This window comes from Lepus europaeus, chromosome 8 (genome assembly GCF_033115175.1).
Source record: "Lepus europaeus isolate LE1 chromosome 8, mLepTim1.pri, whole genome shotgun sequence".
NCBI lineage: Eukaryota > Metazoa > Chordata > Mammalia > Lagomorpha > Leporidae > Lepus > Lepus europaeus.
In genome coordinates this window covers 60133116-60156848 of record NC_084834.1, presented here as the reverse complement: position 1 = coordinate 60156848, position 23733 = coordinate 60133116, and positions in this window count along the sequence as shown.

The following is a 23733-nucleotide window of genomic DNA, read 5'->3' as shown; positions in this document are numbered from 1 at the left end:
AAGTGGGAGGGAATTTATTATGTCATCTACCACAACATTCCCTGGCATAGTTAATTCAATATTGAAGAAAGATTCAGAGAGATAAGCATAGTTGTGTTATTACAGAAATGTATATTTAAAAATTCACTATCAAGAATATACCAGTATTGCATTCTAACAGTAATTACAAAATGGACTGAGAGGCAAGCTATTCCAGTTATTATGAGAATTTATTTCCCTCAGACCTCTGCTGAAAATTCTCATTTTGTTTTATTTTCCCAAATTTAGGAAGTATGTCCACTTCTAGACATATGGCCAGAGAAATATAAAAGTAATATTGAGGTCTCTGGTTTACTTTCAATATTTTTAAATGGCTAAAAGTAAGTAAATATTTAAGAATAAATCATGACCTCCTATTTTGATTTGGAAATCAAGTACTAAAAACCATCCAATACCCCTTAATGGGGAAATAATCTGAATGGGTCTTTTATGAATAAAAAAAGGATGGATTACTTATTGATTCATTTCTCAGGACTTCATAGTGATGAATAAGAAGGAATTAGTTGGTGAATCTGAAATGATGACAACTCAAGGATAATGTAAATTTGTCATCATAGAATTTTGAAAGCCATGAAATTGAAGACTAAGCATAATAATTAATGTATTATACATTTCAAGAAGACAAACCTTTAAAAGTTCACGTAGACAGAATGTGCTGATTCATGTCTCAGAAGTGGACAATGATTCTAGCAGCCTGGAGTCTTCCAGAGGAAGGCTTTTTTTTTTTTTTTGGCCATGCAATTATATATAAGGAAGACAAAGAAAATGTACCTTAAAATTACATTGGATGCCTCGTATTTATTGGAAAATGAATTCTGGGACAGCATTTACATTAATATACAATGATGAACACTTAGTATGAAAGATACAAATCAATTATAAAAATTAGGGAACATAAAAAAAGCAAAGAAATTACATCATCTGAGGTTACAGTAAGTTTTCAAAATTCAAAGAATGCTTTTGTTAACTTCAAACAGAACAAAGTTAACAATGCATGTATAGGTTCACTGCCTGGAATTGGTGGTGAAAAGTTTATAGGTAAATTCTCAACTGTGTTTCTTCTGGGTTCTTTTCAAACTAAAAAAATGCAGCAAACATTTGGTAAAGGAAATCGAAAATTAAGATAAGAAAGGTAACTATTAGAGTTCACTTTCCCGCTTAGATGAGGTCAAATCACCTGGCAGGAAAATGGTATCCCAGGGGACTAGAAGCAACTTTAAGTGAGATTGCTTTAAAATGACCAGAAATTTAGAGTAATTGTGAGGAAATGAAAAGATTTTCAAAAAAGTCAGGTCAAATTTGGTTACTTTTTTTCTGAAAGGGAAAAATACTCCTGATAGGACACAGGGATTGATCATTCGAAACCAAATAGATTAATGAGCTTATTCATACTACTTCCCATGGAATATTTTCAATATTGTTAAGAATTTGATCTGGAAAGAGAGAGTGGAAGTGAGATTCTAGGTTTGTTGAGCAAGTGTAACTTGCATTTTATGAAAGCAGTTAAATGACGTAATTAACATCTATAAAAAGGAAATGAAACAAAATCTATTAAAAACATTCTATGGCATTTAACTCTAGCAACTGTGTGCAGTAAGTATAATATATGTTTAAAGTGGATAAAATTAATTAAGGAATTATTAAGCAGTACTGGATCATTCAACAGGTACTGGAAACACTGAAATTCAAATCTAAATCTTGCTGATTCCAACATCTAAACTAGATTGCCCTGCTTCAAATGCAGCCCAGAAAAAAAAAAAAACTTTAAAAAACGGAGTTAAATGGGTAAATCAAAAGATATGAACTTCAGAAGAAACACTAAAAATAATTCTGAATTTTTTAGAAAAAACATTTACTAGCAGTACATATATTCATGAAAAGGCAGAGTTTCATTCATTTGTTTATTATTAAATAAACGTCTTCAAAGCTCATGGAAAATTTGTATTATACAGAAGATATAGTACAAGGCTTCCAAACGCTTTTTGTAAAAAGGAGAGGGAGGAGGAGGAGGGTTAAGAGTGGATGTGGGAGGGCAGGTATGGTGGGAAGAATCACTATATTCTTAAAGTTTTACTTATGAAATTTATACTCATTAAATAAAAAAGTTTCTTTGAAAAAAATAAGTTTATCTTTTAAAAATATTTATTTATTTGAAGCACAGAGTGACAGAGAAGGAGAGACAGAAACAGAGAGAGAGAGAGAGAGAGAGGCCTTTTATCTTCTGATTCACTAATCAACAGCCACATCTAGGGCTAGGCCAAGCTGAAGCTAGGAATTAGGAACTCCATCCAGGTCTCTCACATGGAAGGCAGGGCCCTAAGCAGTAAGCCCTTCTTCCATTGCTTTCCCAGGCACATTAGCAGGGAGCTGGATTGGATGTGGAGCATTAGGGCTTGAACCAGTGTTCCATATGGTTTGGCAGCATTGCAAGCAATGGCTTTATCTGCTGTCCACAACACCTACTCCAAGTTCATTTTTTTTTAAGATTTTTATTTATTTATTTGAAAGGCAGAGTTACAGAAAGGCAGAGGCAGAGAGACAGACAGAGAGAGAGAGAGAGAGAGAAAGAATCTTCCATCCACTGCTTCACTGCCCTGATGGCCACAACAGTGGTAGCTGAGCCAATCCAAAGCCAGGAGCCAGGTCTCCCACAGGAATGCAGGGAGCCTACACACTTGAGCCATCTTTCACTGCTTTCCCAGGCCATAGCAGAGAGCTGGATCAAAAGTGGAGCAGCTGGTATTTGAACCAGTACCTATATGGGATGATGGCACTGCAGGCAGTGGCTTTACCTGCTATGCCATGGTGCCAGCCTCTCAAGTTCATATTTTAATTCTAGTTTTCCATGAACATTTTTGAAGGATCATCAAATGTATTGAATGCATATTATCCATCAGGCTTTATGCAAAGCATTTAGGATAAAATAGCAAGCAAAACAGACAAAAATATTGACATTTGATACACTTCTAATGAAGACAAACTGTTAACAAACATAATTATTAACATATAAAGTATGCTAAGTATATATTAAGGAGAATATAAGAGGCAGGGAAAGAAGATGGAAGTTTAGGGAAGGGTTTTGAAATGTCAAATAGAACACTGAAAAAGTGTTCTTGAGAGATAATTTTGTTTATAAGAATTTATTTATTTATTTGACAGACAGTGAGAGAGAGAGACAGAGAGAAAGGTCTTCCTGCCATTGGTTCACTCCCCAAATGGCTGCTATGGCCGGCGCTGCACCAGCCCGAAGCCAGGAGCCAGGTGCTTCTTTCTGGTCTGCCATGCAGGTGCAGGGGCCCAAGCACCTGGGCCATCCTCCACTGCCCTCCTGGACCACAGCAGAGAGTTGGAATGGAAGAGGAGCAATGGAAGAGGAGCAACCTGGACTAGAACCAGTGCCCATATGGGATGCCGGCTCCACAGGCAGAGGATTAACCTAGTGCCCCACGGTGCAGGCCCGAAGAAGATAATTCTTGAGTAAAGGCCATAAGTTGTTGAGAAAAGGAGTTAAAAAGGTATCTGTGGAATAAAAAAGAGCACAGTGTACAAAATCCCTTACACAGAAATGTTTGCATAATATTCTAAGGATTTGGGGAAGTTAATGAAAATTAGATTGAGTAGGAAAAGGTGAGGTGTAGGAGACATGTAATAAGGAACATTAAGCTACATTGCATAGATGGTGAGGAGTGAAGTATCAGTCATATACTGGACAAGTGAATGCCTACAGTCTTGAGAGATGGTGATCATAGTCGTCATCTAGACCATCTCAAATTCTCAAGTTAGCAGGAGAACCTTTGAAGGGAGCATAAAGGAAAGATAACAGGGGGAAAGTACAAGAGGCACAAAGTACAGGGCCAGCTGCTTGTTGACCTCCAGCTAGGTGATAAAAGACAGTGAGAGTCCAGTGGTTACTTTCAACCTACGATCGTAAAGCTACCCTGGTGACACTGACTGGGTTGGGCCAGAGTACTTGACAACTTCAGCCAGCTTTCACAAGGCCAGCTTCTGGAATGTTCAAGCAAGCACCATTTATCTGTTAAGTTAAAGGTAAGTCTGACTAGCTGCAAAGTCGGCAGGTCGTTTTTCTTAAGCAAAATGGAGTCATTTCAGCTACCGTTACATATCCATAAGTAAAATAGCTTTCAGTTAGTTCAGCAAGTTCTTCTAATAATTTATCAAATCCAATGGTACACTTGGATATGTTCCAACCTTGCAACTGCTTCAGAACTTAAGCTGATCCGGGCAACTCCTGAACCTCTCAAACATCAGTGGAAGAGTGGTGGGTAATATAACCCAGAGAGTCAATGGAAATGGGAGGACTAATATAAGGGTACAAATATTAGGAGTAATGTAAGGGCACACATAGGAAATTTTAGTGACTTTTAAAGTAAACTTGATAGTTTTTGGGGTCTTGCTTTAGCAAAGAATTGCTTTAACAGAACAATAAACATATGTCTAACAAGTTAGTCATTCAATAAAAAAGGCTAGCAACCAAGCCAGGAGTACCTCTCTGTCCATGAGGAAGGCCAGAATGCAACCCATGTGGGGGTACCCCCTTCCTCCTAGCAGGGCAAGTTGGTTTCAGGTTAGGTGGGTAGTAGGGAGGCAAAAAGCATCTGCCTAAAACTCAAAACGTAGATGTTCACTCAAAGTTAGTCACAAGAACACCGAAAGGTGGCTGGCATTTGGACTTTAGAGTGCTGCAATGTTCAGAATGTGGTAGATTATTTTGAGTGGACTGTAGCTTCATGGAGATAAATCAACATTGCCACTTTTGAAATGTATTAATTGTGTAGGGTGAAACACTTCCTGAGTTGTTTGGAGTTCTTCGATTTTGTAGTTCCAGACGAGGCACCAATATATGATTCAGGAGGCAGACAATAATGTTATTCATTGTGCAAAGATTTACAGAGTGATTCTGTGAAAGAACAGGAATATTATGAAGTCTCCTCAGGGAAACATTTCAACAAAACAAAGATGAATTTTCTCAAAATGAGAGCTTTGCATAAGCAAAGTGTGAGAATTTTTTTATTTTTTAATTATGAAAGCTCTGTAAGCATATAGTAAAAAATATTTCTGTATATAATTTTTAGAAGGAATTCAACCTATATCAGTTTGGTTGCAGTAACTACTATACCAAATACATATAAAATATATAAAGGAGCAAAACCAGAAAAAGTTTATTTTTCCTGCACATACACATTTAATGGAGATATCCCCAAAGAGATGGCTGCTCTGAATCTGAAAATAGTATCCATTTATTCTAAATCCCTACTGTTCCCTAAAACATTAAGACTCTCTTCATCCAGAATAGACAAGAAGAGAATAAGACACTTTGGAGAAGACATTTGCTTTTTTAAAAGTCCTGTTTCCTGAAGAGCAGAAATCATATCCACTCAAATGTCATTGTGGAGACCTCCACAATTATTAGATGTAGAACAGATCTATAAATTTTAATTGATTATTATAAATTTAAGAGCGCCATAAGTTTACCAAAAGAAGATAAACAGCTAAAGAAAGTTTAGAATGCAAAAATAGAAATAAAGTGTTTTTTCAAGTAAAGAAACAGTTCCTCTGAATGAATATTATGATGAGGCATATCTGGAAGAACCCACCTCAAGGCAGCATATTTTTAGAAGGTCATTAGTAAATGTAATATGTCCTCTGAAAAAGTGACTAGAATCATAAAGATTTGGAAACTACCTTATTAATAATAGTTGAATTAACTGGAAATCTCCACAGAAGAGGAAACATTTAAGGAAATAATTATCAGAAGATTTGTCTTGTGAAAGAGATATTAACTCTAATATTACTTTAAACCCGGTACTGGATAAATGTCATCTTAGTTCAGTATAATAATGCTATATTAATTTTGTAACATTGATCTATTAGTAATAATGTTATAATGTTATGTTACAATAATTGTAACTCATAAATATTGTTCTATAGACATTATTTTGTGGTGTTATCTAGGCTACCACATGTATTTCTAACACTGTCAGAAGGTAGGCATAGTTACTCTTTCCCGTGTAACACATGTTATTACTGGAGTCACAGAAAGTTTATAAACAGCAAGATCACACTACTAGTTCATATTCCAGGTCACACTACCAGTAAATGCTAAAACATGCATGGGAACCAAGAACAATTTACTACACTCTTGTTCTAAACATTATTTTAGCATTGTCATTCTGAGAAGTGGAGAAAGGCCTAGAAAAATATACAGATTTCAAAATTTTTTCCATGAAAACAATCAAGAAGAAAACAGGTCTCCAAATGGTAGGTGCTTAATTTAGAAATTTTGATCTAAGTGAAATTTTGAAATAGTACATTATTAACCTTTTCTCAATTTTATGGTTCTAAAATTCTGTTGTACATACCTTTTGCCTTTTCTTTCTCCAGTCAACTATTCAGCTGCCATTGAGGTGTGAGGATTAATTTTATGTGTCAACCTGGCTAGAATAAAAAAACTGGTTGTTTGGTCAAATATTGGTCCAGATGTTTCAGAAAAGGTATTTTTAGATGTGAATGACATTTACAATCAGCTCAATTTATGAAAAGTAAATTAGCATCTATAAGGTAGTTAGGTCTCATCAGATTTGTTGAAGGCCTTAAGAGCAGAAACAGGGATCCCAAAAAGAAATTTTGCCTCCAGATGCAACATAGAAACACTGACTAGGATATCAGCCTTCAAACTCAACCTATTACTTTAACTCTGACTCTGACATTTTTCCCTAAAGGGGATTTACCGACCTCTCATTATACACACGCATACACACACACACACAGAGAGAGAGAGAGAGAGAGAGAGAGAGAGAGAGAAGAGAGAGAAAGAGAGAATAGATACATACAGATAGATCAACTGATCATGTCTCCTACTGATTTTGTTCCTTATTGGAGAATGCTGACTAATGCACCATGCAAGACAATTTATCACTCCTACTTCGTCACTCTATTAACCTAATTTTTATTACTTAATTAATCATCTGTGAGAACAAAGTCATTTGTATCATTTTTGTTTCATAAAAAAAATCACACTTACCTGTTATTTAACTTGTGTTTTGAAACTTCTCCAAATCACTCAATATTATACTTGAATCCTTCCCCCAAAAAGACACATATTTTCTAAAAAGTGAAAGTGGAAGAGTTTCAATTTAATCCATGATGAAGATCTGCCTTAACTTAACTATGAAAGGAATCTGACTGTTCACCAAGCCAAACTGTCATACAGAAAAAAAGAAGTTGAAGTGATGAATGAAACAAAGTAATGTTATGCTTCAATGTATATCGTAACTTATAAACAATGTTATGAATATAAGGAAGATTGATAAGAAAACTCCACTCTGTCACTCCTCCTCAAAAAAAAAAAAAAAAAAAAACCAGGAAATTGTGACATACACAAGAGAAGGGCAAAAGTTTTAATGAGCACAGATAAGCCTATTAGTGACATTACTAGACAAGGACTTTGCAAGAATTATTATGAATACATCAGTTTTTAATTATAGGGAAAATCAGACCTAATAGTAAATAGATGATATGTGATATTTTACCTCTGCATTATATTTTATTTTTTTAACCAAGAAATATTTTAAATGAAAATACAAACTTTATTCATTTCATTTCATAAATACAACTTTAGGAACATAGTGCTTCTTCCCACCCTACCTGCACTCCCAACCTTCTGCCTCCTCCCTCTCCTATTCCTATCCTTATTTTTTACTAGGATCTATTTTTCAATTAACTTTATACACATAAGATTAACTCTATGCTAAGTAGAGAGTTTAACAAATAGCATGCAAAAGCAAAAAAAAAAAAAAAAAACCTGTTCCTCAACAGTCCAGACAATGGCGAATCAAAGTCATCACATCTCAAAGTGTCAATTTTATTTCTAAAGATTAACTTTAGGTGCTCTATTAGTAACCACAGATCAGTGAGAACATATACTATTTGCCTTTTGGGGGCTGACTTACTTCACTAACTATATTGCTTTCCAGTTGAACACATTTTGTTGCAAAACAACAGGATTTCATTTTTTTTTAATGCAGTACTCTATGGTGAACATATCTCATAATTTTTTTATCCAGTCTTCAGTCGATGGGCATTTGGGTTGATTCCATATCTAGCTATTATGAAAGAGATACAATAAAAAATGAAAATTTATAAAAAGAAAGATATACAATAAATATGGGAATACAGAGAACTCTTTCATATGCTGATTCCATTTCCTTTGGATAAATTTTCAAGAGTGGGATAACTGGGTCATACAGTAGGTCTATATTCAAATTTCTGAGATATCTCCATACTGTCTTCCACAGTGGCTATACCAGTTTACATTCCCACCAACAGTGGATTAGAGTACCTTTATTCTCCACATCCTCGCCAGAATTTGTTGTTTGTTGATTTCCGTATGAAAGTCATTATAACTGGGGTGAAGTGAAGCCTCATTTTGGCTTTGATTTACATTTCCCTGATGGCTAGTGATCCTGAGCATGCTTGCATGTGTCTGTTGATCATTTGGATTTCTTCCTTTTGAAAAACTCCTGCTGAAGTCCTCTGCTCATTTCTTAACGGGATTGTTTGTTTTGTTGTGGAGTTTCTTGAACTGTTTATAGGTTCTGGATATTAATCCTTCATTAGTTGCCTAGTTTGCAAATCTTCACTTTGCTATTTCTTTTTCAGTGCAGAAGCTTCTCAGCTTGATGTAATCCCATTTGTCAATATTGGCTTTGATTGTCTGTGCCTCTGGAGCATTTACCAATAACTCTTTACCTATGCCTATGTCTTGCAGAGTTTCCCCAATGTTTTCTAATAATTTGATGGTATTGGGTAGTAGATTTAGATCTTTGATTCATTTTGAGTGGATCTTTGTGAAATGTATAATGTAGGGGGTCTTGCTTTGTATTTCTGCATGTGGAGATACAGTTTTCCCAACACCATTTGTTGAAGAGACTGTCCTTGCTCCAGGGATTGATTTTAGCTCCTTTGTCAAAAATAAGTTGGTTGTAGATGTGTGGATCAATTTCTGGAATTTCCATTCTGCTCCATTGATCTATCCATCTGTTATTGTGTCAGTACCAGACTGTTTTGATATATGACTGCTCTGTAATATGTCTTGAAATCTGGTGTTGTGATGTCTTCAGCTTTGTTCTTATTGTATCAGATTGATTTAGCTATTCAGGGTCTTTTGTGTTTCCATATTTTTATATATGTAAGAAGAATATTCTTGGTATTTTGATGGGTACTGTGTTGAATCTGTGAATTGTTTTTGGTAGTATGGACATTTGGATGATATTGATTCTTCCAGTCCATGAATATGAAAGATTTCTTTCATTTGTGTCTTCTATTTCTTTCTTTTATTTTTATAATTCTCATCATAGAGATCTTTGAAATTCTTGGTTAACTGTATTCCAAGGAATTTGATTTTTTTGGCAGTTATTGTGAATGGGATTGATCTTAGAAGTTCTTTTTCAGCTTTGGCATTCTCTGGATACACAAATGCTATTGACTTTTGTGTTTTGATTCTATGTCCTGCCACTTTACCAAACTCTTTCATGAGTTCCAATAGCCTCTTGGTGTAGTCTTTCAGCTCCCCTGTATATAGAATCATGTTATCTGCAAATAGGGATAGTTTGACTTCTTCCTTCCAAATTTGTTTCCCTTATATTTATTTTTCTTGCCTAGTGGCTCTGGATAAAGCTTCCAGGACAATACTGAATAGCAATGGTGAGAGTGGGCATCCTTGTTTGGTTCCAGATATTACTGGGAATGATTCTAACTTTTCCCCATTCAGTAAGATGGCCGTTGGTTTGTCATAAACTGCCTTGATTGTGTTGAGGAATGTTCCTTCTATACCCAGTTTGCTGAGAGTTTTCATCATGAAAAGATGTTGTATTTTATCAAATGATTTCTCTGCATCTATTGAGATTGTCATATGGTTTTTGTCCTTCAGTTTGTTAATGTGATGTATCACATTGATTTGTGAATATTAAGCCTTCTCTGCATACCAGGGATCAATCCTACTTATCCAGATGAATGATCTTTTTGGTGCATTGATGTTTTTAACTAACTAGTATTTTATTGAGGATTTTTGCATCTAAAAACAGAAAAGGGGGAGGCAGAAGAAGGAGAAGAAGAAAGGTGACATGTGTCTTTTTCAAATTAAAAAGGAGAGATATAGTAACAACTTTCACACATTTAAGAGGAAATTCCAAACATACTCCAACCATCACTACTCAAAAGTTGCCGGCATCGCGGCTCACTAGGCTAATCCTCCACCTGCGGCGCCGGCACTCCAGGTTCTAGTCCTGGTCAGGGCGCCGGTTCTATCCTGGTTGCTCCTCTTCCAGTCCAGCTCTCTGCTGTGGCCCAGGAGTGCAGTGGAGGATGGCTCCAGTGCTTCGGTTCTGCACCTGCATGGGAGACCAGGAGGAAGCACCTGGCTCATGGCTTCAGATTGGCACAGCACGCCGGCCGTAGCAGCCATTTGTGAGGTGAACCAATGGAAAAGGAAGACCTTTCTCTCTGTCACTGTCTAACTCTGCCTGTCAAAACACACACACACACACACAAAAGTTCTCTGAGTGGAAAGATCCTCATGCTTTTAATGGAATTTATATCCTATTCCAAGTCCATTACTTCTTTTTACTAGGCTCTGTAATCTTGATGTCTTCAGTGTTATGAACTTGTGGTGAAATCTTGTGAGAGGGAGTGGTAATCTAGATCCCTGAAGACTAAAATATGAGTATGAAGCCTAAGAGTTAAGGCAAGTTAAGGCAAAACGATGAATTTATATTTCTGCCTCTAGTGAGAGAAACAAGTTATTTATGGTATTTATAGCTTATTGATATAGAAAAATTTTAAAATTCTATTATCACATGCCAGATGGGAGAGGCTATGTTGATTTCCTCCCATACCAAGTCCATTTATGAAACAGTGATAATCAATAAACTCCAGCTGATTAAACTTATTCTCTATGTTCTATCTGGAGCAAATAATCCAGTAAAATATGTGTGTGCTAGGTAGGAATCAGCACCATTTCTCCTCCCAAGCTCCAGAGAACAGCATTTATTTTCTGCATTTTCCCAAAGGATTTAATATTTGATATAAATTTTGTTAATATATTAATTCAGGGACTCTATTTTTCCTATCATAATAGCTATAACTACAAATAAATTAAAACCATACACACACACACTCACACAAATGTCTACTGGGGCTGGCACTGTTGCATAACATATAAAGCCACTGCCTGCCATGCCAGAATCCCATATGTGTGCTGGTTGGGGTCCAGGCTGCTCCACTTCTTATCCAGCTTCCTGCCAATGCATCTGTGAAAGCAGCAAAAGATGGCCCAAATGCTTGAGCCCGTGAACCCACATGGGAGACTTAGATAAAACTCCTGGCTCCAGAGTTTGGATCAGCCCAGCTCCAACTGTGGCAGCCATTTGGAAAGTGAACAAGTGTGTAGAAGATCTTTCTCTCTCTCTCTCTCTCTCTTTCTTTCTCTCATCATTCTGCCTTTCAAATAAATAAATAATAAATCTTTCTAAAATGTCTACTGGTTTCTGAGAAATTATATCAAACTCACAAACTTGGAAAAGTTAAAAATATTCAGGGAAACACCATACTAACTTTGAAACAATTTAAAACAAAGCATTATTTGTCACCTAAGCACCTAAACACTTTACACTACCACTCACCACTGATCTACTGAATAACAAATAACTAGTTTTAGCTAAACACAATATATATATATATATATATATATATATATATATATATGTGGTCCTCCTATAAAGTTCTATGTATCCCTTTTTGAATAGGACAGTGAATCCTTAAATGAAAAGCAGGAGAGCGATTTTTGATGTACTTAAGAAATTTTTCAGTGTCATCTGTCAAATGTATTTTATATTCCTCAAAGACTTGAAATTTATAACCAGATTGAAGTCAGGATTAGGCCAGATTAGGTGAAGGACTAGGCAAAGACTCCATAGCATTGTGACTCCTATTGGGCTTGACTTACAGGGCTTAGAGTTACATTGTTATATACAATAAAAGATCTTTGAAAATGGCCTATTTAAATACTAAGAGCTATATTTTCATTTGTCCTTTCAAATTAATCCTTTGGTCTATCTTCATTCAAAGACAATCACATTTGGTTGATTTATAATGTGGCTTCATCCACATTAAAATCTTAGCACCTACTTTAAAATTAAAGACCCCAGTTCAATAGTAATGTATTAAACTTCATTGGTTCCTTTCTTTTCCACAAAGTTGCCTCTCTTCCCCATGCGTTCTAAGTATCTTAGTAAAAGAAGTCTTTGAGAACTCTCTTGGAAGACCTTTGCAAAGCCATTATGCAAATAGATCTTAATTAATCCACTGCAACTCTTACAGTCTATCTCATTTATTGAGTCCTTTAATATCCATTTCTTCTAAGGACAGCATGTCTTCTCAACACAATCTTTTTTTAAAGACTTAATTATGGCTGGCGCCGTGGCTTAACAGGCTAATCCTGGCTCCTGGCTTCAGATCAGCGAGATGCACTGGCCGCAGCGGCCATTGGAGGGTGAACCAACGGCAAAAAGGAAGACCTTTCTCTCTGTCTCTCTCTCTCTCTCTCACTATGCACTCTGCCTGTCAAAAAGAAAAAAAAAGACTTAATTATTTGAAATTCAGAGGTAAAGAGAGAGAGAGAGAGAGAAAATCTTCCATCCACTGGTTCACTCCAAATGGCTGCAATGGTCAGGGCTGGTCCAGGCAGAAGCCAGGTGCCAGGAGTTTCATCTAGGTCTCCCACATGGGTGCAAGGCCCCAGGTAGTTGGGCCATATTTTGCTGCTCTCCCAGGCCAGTAGGAAAGAGCTGGATCAGTAGAAGAGCTACAAAGACTGGAAAGGGCACTGTTATTGGATGCCAGCATTACAGCAGAGGTTTCACTTGCTCTACCACAATGCTGGCCACTCAGCACATTATTTGTAAGCCATCAGAATGCAGGATCTTTTTAAAACCCACACAAATAATATTGCCTCCAGATGCTCAACTTTGCATATTCAGTTCAGAATTATTTATAAGCCCACTTTACTAAAAATCAATCTTTCATGAATATGTCCTTCCATTCCTGATCTAGTACCAGAAGACTTAGTCCCCATATATATTTCCCATAGTGACTGATACAGATTAACAAAATATCAAAATTCTTTTGGAATAGTCACTCTTTTCCTCTTGGGTTTGACTTTGTATCAACACCACAGAGCATGCAGTGTCTTCTAAGAGCTCAAGAGATCATAATTCTAGTAAGAGTATGACAACTGGCATTTTTTGCAAGGTAGGGACCTCTTGTGTGATTTCAACAGGATCTGTATAGAAAATATGGTCATCCTTATATGACAGAGAAGAAAGTCCATTTCTGATAGCATTGGAAATATGCAGAGAATTTCTGGAGCTCAGATCCTTTTAAATAACATAGTACATTGCTATCAATTTAACCTACCCCATTCTTTAATAATCAACAATATAATGCATGTTGTTTAGGTACATGAGCCATTGGATTCAAAAAAGATACTTTTAAGGGCATGGAAATGAACCTTCTGAGCAAAGTTAACTCTTAGCCTGTTTGCCTTTTCACTCAAGTACTCCAGAGCACTTAGAAGCAGAAACTTTATCCAGAAGTATTGACTGTTCTATGACATCTGCCACTTGTTCTATCAAGGTCATGGATTAAGTAGTCACTTTGTTACCAACTACCACAAGGGATGGTTTCAGTAACTATTACACAGACTACATGTGTCTTCCCTTCCAGTAGTAACTAGGTCCTTACCTCAATGGGACAAATTATACCAGAGAATCAGCCCTGATTTGCCAGGGCTGAAAGTCTATGTCTCACAATGTTTTAATATCAAAAATTGTCAAGCAAAACTCAGCTATAGGTGACAAATATGTCTCAAAGTGTTTTATGGAGAATGAGCTGCCTCTAAAGTTGCTGAAAGGACTGAAGGAAAAAAATATTAGCCTCTGCCTCTGTCATGACTCCTAGAATAAAATCACTGAACTTTACTAATAAGAAAAAGGATTTTTACACTGTAATCATGGAAAAGAGGTTTCATCAAGACATTGTCACAGAATGAGTTTCAGGAATAAGCCAGCTGTTCTGACAAGATCAAAAATGTCAAAACTATCAACTCCAGTTTACTGCAAGATCCAAAAAGATATAATGAACTACTGCCTGTTTCCCACTTATTTTATCTCCAAAACCAAATATTGATATATCTAATTCAAACCAAATTGGCAAAACATAAACTGAAATATTTTCAACTGGAATATTTTCAACTGGAATATTTGCTGCAGCACTGGAACACACAGTTTTCAGTTTTCTCAGTCTCTACATTTAAAAAAAAAAAGGAGATGCTGCATGATAGTTTGAACAATCTAGTTTACTAAATCTACTGCAATCACCAAACTTTGAGAGTTCAGCTAAGAATTGGATGATATGAGTAATAAACATGGTCACAAATTTTGTTTTCAAGACCTGGCATTCCTGCACACAGATAATGCCCCACTTCTCCCTCTAACCCATTGTTTTGTTTTCATTTTGAATGTTAATCACTTATATGAGGCGTTTTTAAAAGTTTCTAACATGTGTTTTAACATATTCTATCATTTTAGAACATCTGCTGAAAAGAAGAGTTCTGGGATTTAGGGATTTTCAATTCTTTATAACAGATTTGTTTTAGCCTGTGGAAAAAGATTAGAGAAGCTGTCTGTGCATTAGTAAAAAAAACCGTTAAATTTATTAAGATTCAGTAAGAGTAGAACAAACATTAGACTATAAACTTATAAAAAGCCAGAAGAAAAAAAGAGGAAAGGGAATATATTAATATGCTTCAGACAATGAAGCAGTTGCCTGGAGCTAAAAGGATAAAAAGGCATATCTGCACACAGGTGACTAACTTTATGAAATAAATAACTTCAAATGCAAGGATTTACTGCCAAAGTGTATACTTAGGAACAAAGCAATGAAAATATTGTAGGAAATGTTGTGAAAGTCTCTGAACTCAGGGAACAATACTTATCCCTATTTCTTTTCATTCTCTAACTTCTATCTCTAAGTGTTCTGTGAAATATTTTAGAGCAATAATCATGCAACATTTTATTTCTAAAAAAATAGAGTATAAAGTCAGCTTTCACAATACACATTCAATTCACATATAAATATCAGAACCACCCTGTTGTCAGTCAGGTGGTCTTAATCTTAGACTATTTTTCATCTTCTTAAAAACAGGGAAAGAAAGGTCTAAGAGAAGTTGGATAGAGACACTGATGGAATTGTTGGGTAGGCAGGAAAAAAAAGGAGCTGAGAGAAGATAGGAGAAACAAGAAGATAAATGGCAGATGAAGCAAAAGAAGAAAAAGGAAGAATAAGAAAGAGAAACATGAAGAGAAAGAAAAAAGTGTGGAAGGAGGAAAATGTCAGAGAGAAGGGAGGAAGACAAGTTGAAAGAGACTAGAGAAGTAGAAGAAACAATGGCAGCCATCATTATCATCATCCAGTAGTACTCCAAATTGAAGTTAATTTTTAGTCTTATTTTTCATTTTTATTTTAGTATTACATTTTCCCTGAATGTATTCAAAAAGCTGTTTCTGCTATCTAACTTCAATTACCTCTAATGGAGTTTTAGGATATGATTAAAGTAGCTATAGCTGATATCACATGATGTTACTCATTGAGAGTCTTAAAAAAAAGGCAGTCTCAAAGGAGTGAAAAGCATAATGGTGGTTACTATGTTTTGGGGACGAGGAGATGGGAAAAGGTTGATTGATAGGTTCGAAATTATGGCTAGATAAGAGTAAGAAGTTCTGGAATTCTTTGCACACTAGGGTGACTATATATATATATATATATAATGTTAATACATTGTATCTTTTTCTATTAAAAAGAATTAAAGTACAGGATTTTTTTTTGAATTTTTTTGCCATAAAGAAAAGTTAAATATTTGAGGATTTAAAAATATCCACCCTGACTGAAATTTACCCCATGTATACATGTTTTGAAACATCACATAGTACCCCATAAATACGTCCAGTTTTTATATAACTCTCATAAGAGCTTGTCTACCTGGGAAGACTCTTTGGTAATATGATGCATGTGTGTATATGAGTTGTAAGGCAGAAGAATTAGTAATACAAAGACACAACCATTTAGTATTTTGAAATAACTGTTTGTTCTTTATAGCCAGTATCTACTATGTGGAGGTATGAAGAATAAAATGGATTACAACCATGGAATCATTTACCAATATTCACCAATGCAACAGTGACACATTTTAAAGGGAAAAGAGTTATTTAGGACAGAGAGAACAAGTCAATTTGGTATGAAATAATCCCTACTCAATACATGTGTGACTAGTTAACCACGTCGTGAAATGTTGATTCAGCTATGCCAATTTTTAAGGAAATCAGGACAAATAGGAACCTAAATGTTATCACTCTGGGCCTGCCCTGTGGCATAGTTGGTTAAGCCACTGCCTGAGATTCTGGCCTCCCATATGGGTGCCAGCTACAGCCCTGGCTGCCCTACATCCCATCCAGCTCTCTGCTGGTGCTCCTAGGAAAGCAGGGGAAGATGACCCAGGTATTTGGGCCCCTGTACACACTTGGGACACCCAACGTAACTGGTTCTGGCCCATCCCTGACCATTGTGACCTTTTGGGGAGAGAACCAGCAGATGGAAGAACTTTCCTTCTGTCTCTCCACCTCTATCTTTGTAACTCTACTTTTCAAATACATTCAAATAAATACATGAATACTAATAATTGTTATCACTCTATATGGAATATTTCAATTGCTTGTAGTTTCTATTTGACAAAATATCACATCTTCTTGAAAGGGTTCTGTACTGCCTTATACAAACCCCATTATTTCATCCTACCTTTACAAACAAAAGTATGCTAACTTGGAACTGAAATGAGAATATTGTTAATTCTTAATATATTTCTACATATGGCTGGCGCCATGGCTCACTAGGCTAATCCTCCGCCTGTGGTGCCAGCACACCGGGTTCTAGTCCCGGATGGGGCGCCGGATTCTGTCCTGGTTGCTCCTCTTCCAGTCCAGCTCTTTGCTGTGGCCCGGTAAGGCAGTGGAGGATGGCCCAAGTGCCTGGGCCCTGCACCCACATGGGAGACTTTGAGGAAGCACCTGGCTCCTGGGTTCAGATCGGCACAGCGCACCTGCCATAGTGGCCATTTGAGGGGTGAACCAACAGAAGGAAGACTTTTCTCTCTGTCTCTCTCTTTCACTGTCTAACTCTGCCTGTCTATATATATATATATATATATATATATTTCTACATATAATCATCCAAATAGACTATTAGTCAAAGACATTTGATAGCTTTTGTTTGTTTTCTTTGTACTTTCTGTCCCTGATTAATTGAATAAGATTAATAAAAGTGCAGTGGTGATTCATGATTCTGAAACACAGAACTAGATGTCAATCATGCAGTAAATTTTGGCTTCATCTAAATCTTTGTCATTTTCAGATGTATTCTGCATAACAAAAGTTAGTGATTGCTATGACTGCTTTAAATGGCAAAGTATTTCTTTGAGTTCTGAACCAGGATAAAAAAGTTTTAATCTGAGTGTTCATTTCACTGTTAAAACTAAAAGATGTATAACTTCATAATCGTTTCTTTTATCCATGAAAATGGGGAACAGTGAAAGATTGAGACCAACTGATATACAATTTAGGCATTTATTTTCTATAGAAGTCTAACATATACTTTTGACATTGAATTGTTTCATTACTCTTTTGCAGATATGATATCAAATTGAAAATTTTCTCCAGTTTGTTCAAAATAAGCTTAGTTTGTTCTCACATAGCTATGGCTTCAGAAAATAGCCCTCTGAAAGTACTGAAGGGCTTCATACATACAAGAACCAGCTCACTGCCCCATCATTACTGGCATCAGTCTCTTATGCTAATAGCTCAGGAAAGGATCCAAATAGATGGCATTTAGATCAAAGAAGAAAAGAAGAAGAAAGGGAAGAGATTTTTTTTTAAGGTTTCCGAAAGCTGTCATGAGATATTTTCACTTATATTTTATTGACCAAAATTCTGACACATGTTCACTTTGGGAAAGGAATCTAAGAAATGTACTCGGCGTTCTGGAGAGATCTAGCCCTAAATCAACAGCTTTATAGCAGTGGGAACAGAATAAGATATATTTAAGTCATCTATATTTCTCTGCCAAATAGTCTTTCTTGTTTCCTTTTCTTTCTAACTTAAAAATATTTTTATTTTTCCCTGTCCCAAACTTTGATTTTTTAATGATCTACACACAATTCTTTGTTGTCAGGTTAAAATAACTTAACTGCTTGGCATTTCATAAAATTCTCCAATTGTCAATTTTTTTCAGGGCAGATTTTTAGAATTGTATATTCCATGTAATACTCTTAAATGTGTGTATAGATACGTGAATTAGTTGTAGTAATATTGACAAATATAGTTCCAACAAGATAAATAAAAATACATTGACTTTCAATATATAGTGATATAAAGAGTACTATTTTAAGTGTTGAAATGTAATTAATTATTGAAGCACTTCAATCACATGAGGCATTATTTCATAGACAATGTTGTTCAAAAACTCTTTTTTTCCTATTGTAGTGAAGGATTATTCCTTCTGTAGCACAAATTTCAAGTATGGTTATGTGACTTGCTTTCATGTGAAAAATACACGTGTCAGTGACATGTGTCACTTCTGAGCAGAAACCATCAGAGTACATGTTGCACCATTTTTCCTTTTAATTCAGCATAGCTACCAGCATTTTCTGGATTCAGGTGAACCCAAAGTCTACAGCATGTACAGTGGAGAGCAGAATTTCATTTTACCCAAGAGATTAGAGGATAGTGTTTTTTTTTTTTTTTCTAGAATGTAATCTTGCCTATCTGACCTTAATCAATCATTATGTCTAAGTTTCAGGATTTCTCAAACTCACTAGTCTTTGTTAGACAAAATTTATCTTTCTGCTTTAAAAGAATTTTTATCTTTTAAACCTAACATTTAAACATTTAGAAGGAATTGAACCAAGATGGATGAACAAAGAACCAGATTAACCAGGGAAGGATTGCTTTCATAGACGATTGATTGAGGAATATCTCCATTAAAGAAGTGACAGGGACTGGAACTGGAAATGTGGCAGTAGGCTAAGCCTCCACCTGTAGTGCCAGCATCCCATATGGGTGCCAATTAGGGTCCCAGCTGACTCACTTCTGATCCAGCTCTCTGCTTTGGCCTGGAAAGCCGTAGAAGATGGCCCAAGTCCTTGGGCTCCTGCAACCATGTGGGAGACCCAGAATAAGTTCCTCACTCCTGGGTTCAGATCGGCACAGCTCCAGTCATTCTGGCCATTTGGGGAGTGAACTAGCAGGTGAAAGATCTCTCCCCACCACCACCCATAACTCCATCTTTCAAATAAAATAAATAAATATTTTTTTAAAAATGTGACAGGGACTGTATATCATACAGACCCCCAAAAAATCCAGCAAAGAGAAGGGAACAAAGCACGCCACAGTCCCAGCTCTTGAGCCATGGCTGGGAGGATAATATCTTGCCAGGAAAATGTCAGCAGAAAACTCTGAAGCCTCCGGCATTGCCACAGACCAGCAAGGCCAGCTATTGAACAATTCCAGAGTCCTCACTGGCTTTATATTCAGTTTACAAAACTTATGGCTCTCAAAGTGACTACTTTGCTCCAAATAATAAATGCATATTGCCTCCCTCTATCCCCAAAGTTCAGGACCCAAGATGCAATGGTACAACTACTAAATTCCATTGTGACTTAGGGAAAAGCAAGCAGTCCAATAATTACCAGAAGTTTCCAGAGCTGGATGTAAGTAGCTTTACACAGCAGAAAGCAAGACCCTCTGCATCCCACATCTGCAAAATTTTTGGGCACAAGTCCCAGAGAAACACTCACTTGCTCTGAGCAGTCTAGGAAAGTTCCTTTATCTGTGTTCCAAAACTCCATGCACACACCTGCCAGTGCATAATCCCCAACCTAACTTGCACTCACCCACGGGACTGGGACAAGGTTTCCTCCACATTCCCTTAGTACTAAAAATAGGGCTTTTTCTGCTATGAGCCCCAACATTATCCATGCTTGCCTAGTAGGACAGTCTGAGACAATTTCTATCCCTACCAAAGACCCCAGCATCACTTAAATTTGCCTTATAGGAGAAAGGATAGCCCTATCTGTGTCTCTTTGCACCAGGAGTGTGGCTACAGTCATCTCAAGCAATGGTATGGTTGACACCAAACTTTTAGAGGACTGAAGACACACACCTTTGAAAACTTGCCTCCACTTCTATGTCATACTACTACCTCCAAAACTGTTGCAGGCTAGATAACTGTGACACTCATAAACATTGATGAACTTGATTACAGCAGAAAACATCATTCAGAACTTAAAATTCTTGGCTCATCTAAAACCAAAGACAAGCCAACTACCAAACTGATACCCTGCATTTGAGCTAAATAAAATAGTACTTTCCATCAAAATATTAGCAAACCAAATCCAACAACATATCAAAAAGATCATGGAAGGGCTACAAAGTTTGTTCAAAATTTTCAAATGAGTAAATGTCAACAACACATCAACAGAATGAAGAAGAAAAACAATAGGATCATTGCAATAGATGTAGAAAAAAAATTTGATAATATGCAATACTCTGTGTAATAAAATTTCTCAACAATTTAGGTATAGGAGGAACATACCTCAAATTGATAAAGGCCATCTATGAGGAACCAATAACTAATATCATACTGCACAGGGGAAAACCTGAAAGCCTTCATCCTCAGATCTGGAAAAAGACATAAGTGTCTACTCTCTCACCGGTGTTATTCAATATAGTACTGGAAGTATTAGCGAGAGCAATTAAGAAGGAGAAACACTTAAAGCGCATTGACATTGGAACGGAGGAAGTCAAAATAGGTATGATTGCAGATTACGTGATTTTGTACATGGGAAAACATAAACACTCACCAAACCAAGTCAGTAAAGTCACAGGATATAAAATTGACGTATATATATTAAAAAAAAAAAACCTTAGCACTTTATATACCAATAGTGATCTAAATAAAACATTAATCAAGAAATAAACCCCATTCTTAAAAGCTATAAAATTTAAATATTTGGGAACAATTTTTCTAATATTTATTTATTTATTTATTTGAAAGGCAGAGTTACAGAGAGGCAGAGGCAGAGATAGAGAGAAAGAGATATTTTCCATGCACTGGTTCACTCTCCAAGTGGCCCGAACGACCGGAGCTGGGCTAATCTGAAGCCAGGTGCCAGGAGCTTCTTCTGGGTCTTCCACACAAGTGCAGGGGACCAAAGACTTCAGCCATCCTCTACTGCTTTTCCAGGCCATAGCAGAGAGCTGGATCAGAAATGGAGCAGCCGGGACTGGTGCCAATATGGAATTGCCTGCAATGCAGGTGGCAGTTTTACCTGCTATGCCACAGTACCAGCCCCTGGGAATAAATGTAACCAATGAATTGAAAGATCTCTGCATTTAAAATTATAAAACACCAACGAAGGAAATCATCAAGGACAAAAAGAAGTGGAAAGATATTTCTTTTTCATGGATTGCAAGAATTAATATAATTAAAATATCCATGCTACCTAAAAGCAACCTATACATACAAAGCAAAGTCTATCAATATATCAATGACATTTTTATAGTGTTAGAAAAAGTTAATTCTAAAATTCATATGGAACCAAATAGCCAAACCAATCCTAAGGAAAAAGTAACTCAACCTGGAGGCATCACAATACCTCATTTCAAAGCAAACTAAAAATTTATTGCAATTAAAATAGCATGGTACTGAAATAAAGCCCAACACATAGATCGATGGAACACAATTTGGAGCCCATAGATTAATCCAAATAGGTAGAGCCAACTGGTTTTTGACAAAAATGCCAAAAAGATACATTTGAAAAACTAGACTTTTTAATAAATGGTACTTGCAAAACTGGATACACATATGTAGAAGAATAAAGTTACATCCCTACTTCTCCCTGTATACAAAAATTAACTCAATATAGATCAACAACACAAATGGATGATTATATAAAACTCAGAAACTTCTGCCTAGCAAAGGAAATAATCAGTAAAGAGACAGTAATGAGAATGAGTGAAAATATTTGCAAACTGTTTATCCAACACAGGGTTACTATCCGGAATTTTTTACATCATGAACTCAAAAAACTCAGCAATAATAAAACAACCAATCAAGTTTAGGAAATGAGAAAAGGATATAAATAGATTGTTCTCAAGAGAAGGAATACAAATGCCAAATATGTGTGTGTGTGTGTGTGTATGAAAAAGTCTGAATACTAGAGAAATGCAAATCAAAATCATAATGAGATATCACCTCACCCTTGTTAGAATGACTATTATCAAAAAGACAGTAAGGAACAGATGCTAGGAAAGATATGGAGAAAGGGAACTCTACATGCTTCTGATGGGAATGTAAACTAGTACAACCACTATGGAAACAGTATGGCTATTTTACTCCACAATTTTTTTTATTTTTTAATCTAAAACTATCTATTATAAAAGCTGTTAAATAAAAAACACTAATACTTTCTGTAACAGAGTAAAATCCAAAAGCCTTAACTCAGCCAGCAAACCTGCATAAGTTTATACCTTGACCAACTCTGCCATGCCATATGGTGAAACTATGCCCTGCAATTACTAAACTCCAGCCTCACTAAGTTCCCCTCTGTGACAAACAAAACAAAACAAAACAAAACAAAACACAGTTGAATTGATTTGAAACTCAGACTGGAATGGTTCTTTCTTCTGGCTGAATGCTGGTTCCTTTGACCTAAATATGTCAGTTCCGTCCCTTCAAGCATGCTTGCCACAGGTACCTAAGAGTTTCCCTGCTGTTAGCTACTCAGTTCTATAACTCAGTTTTCTCCATGTCACCACCATAATTATGTTTAATTTGAGGTTTGTTAAGTTTTGTTTTTGTTTTTTTTTTAATTTCTTTCCTCTCTAGTCACTAACCAGCTTGAGGGCAAGTGGCATTTGATGGCAAAGCTATACACAATTTTTGAATAAGTGATCAAGGTGAGATACGGCAGCATTTTCCTGAGATGGAGTTGATGCAGAATTCCTGCTGTTAATTCAGAAGAAACATACGGAATATCAAGGCAATTTCTGTCATTGGCTAAATTTCCAAAGCTTCTGAATACTTTCCAAAACTTTTCTAAGACTTTAAAAAGATCAACACTTGAATAAATCTGGTATAATTTTGTCTAACTATATCATCATCTGCAAATGATCAGAAACAGATTAAAGTGAATGAAAGCACTACCCTTTTGGAGCAATTGAAAACTCATGTTTATGGTGCACTTGAAATTTTCAAGCCCAGAGAAATGTTTTTAGTTAAAAAAAAATTGCGAATGGATTTGCCAGTAAAAATTTATACAAGTAAACAAACTTCTTATAGCTTTTGTAGTTTATGCAGGGACATCTAACAAAGAGCATGATTGATTCTTGGCATACTAAGATACTGTATCTAGAAATTCAATTTGAAATAAAAAACAAAGATCTCTTTTCCAGATATTATGACAGCTGGGAAGATTTATATTCAGCTGACAACAGATAGACTGGGGTTCAA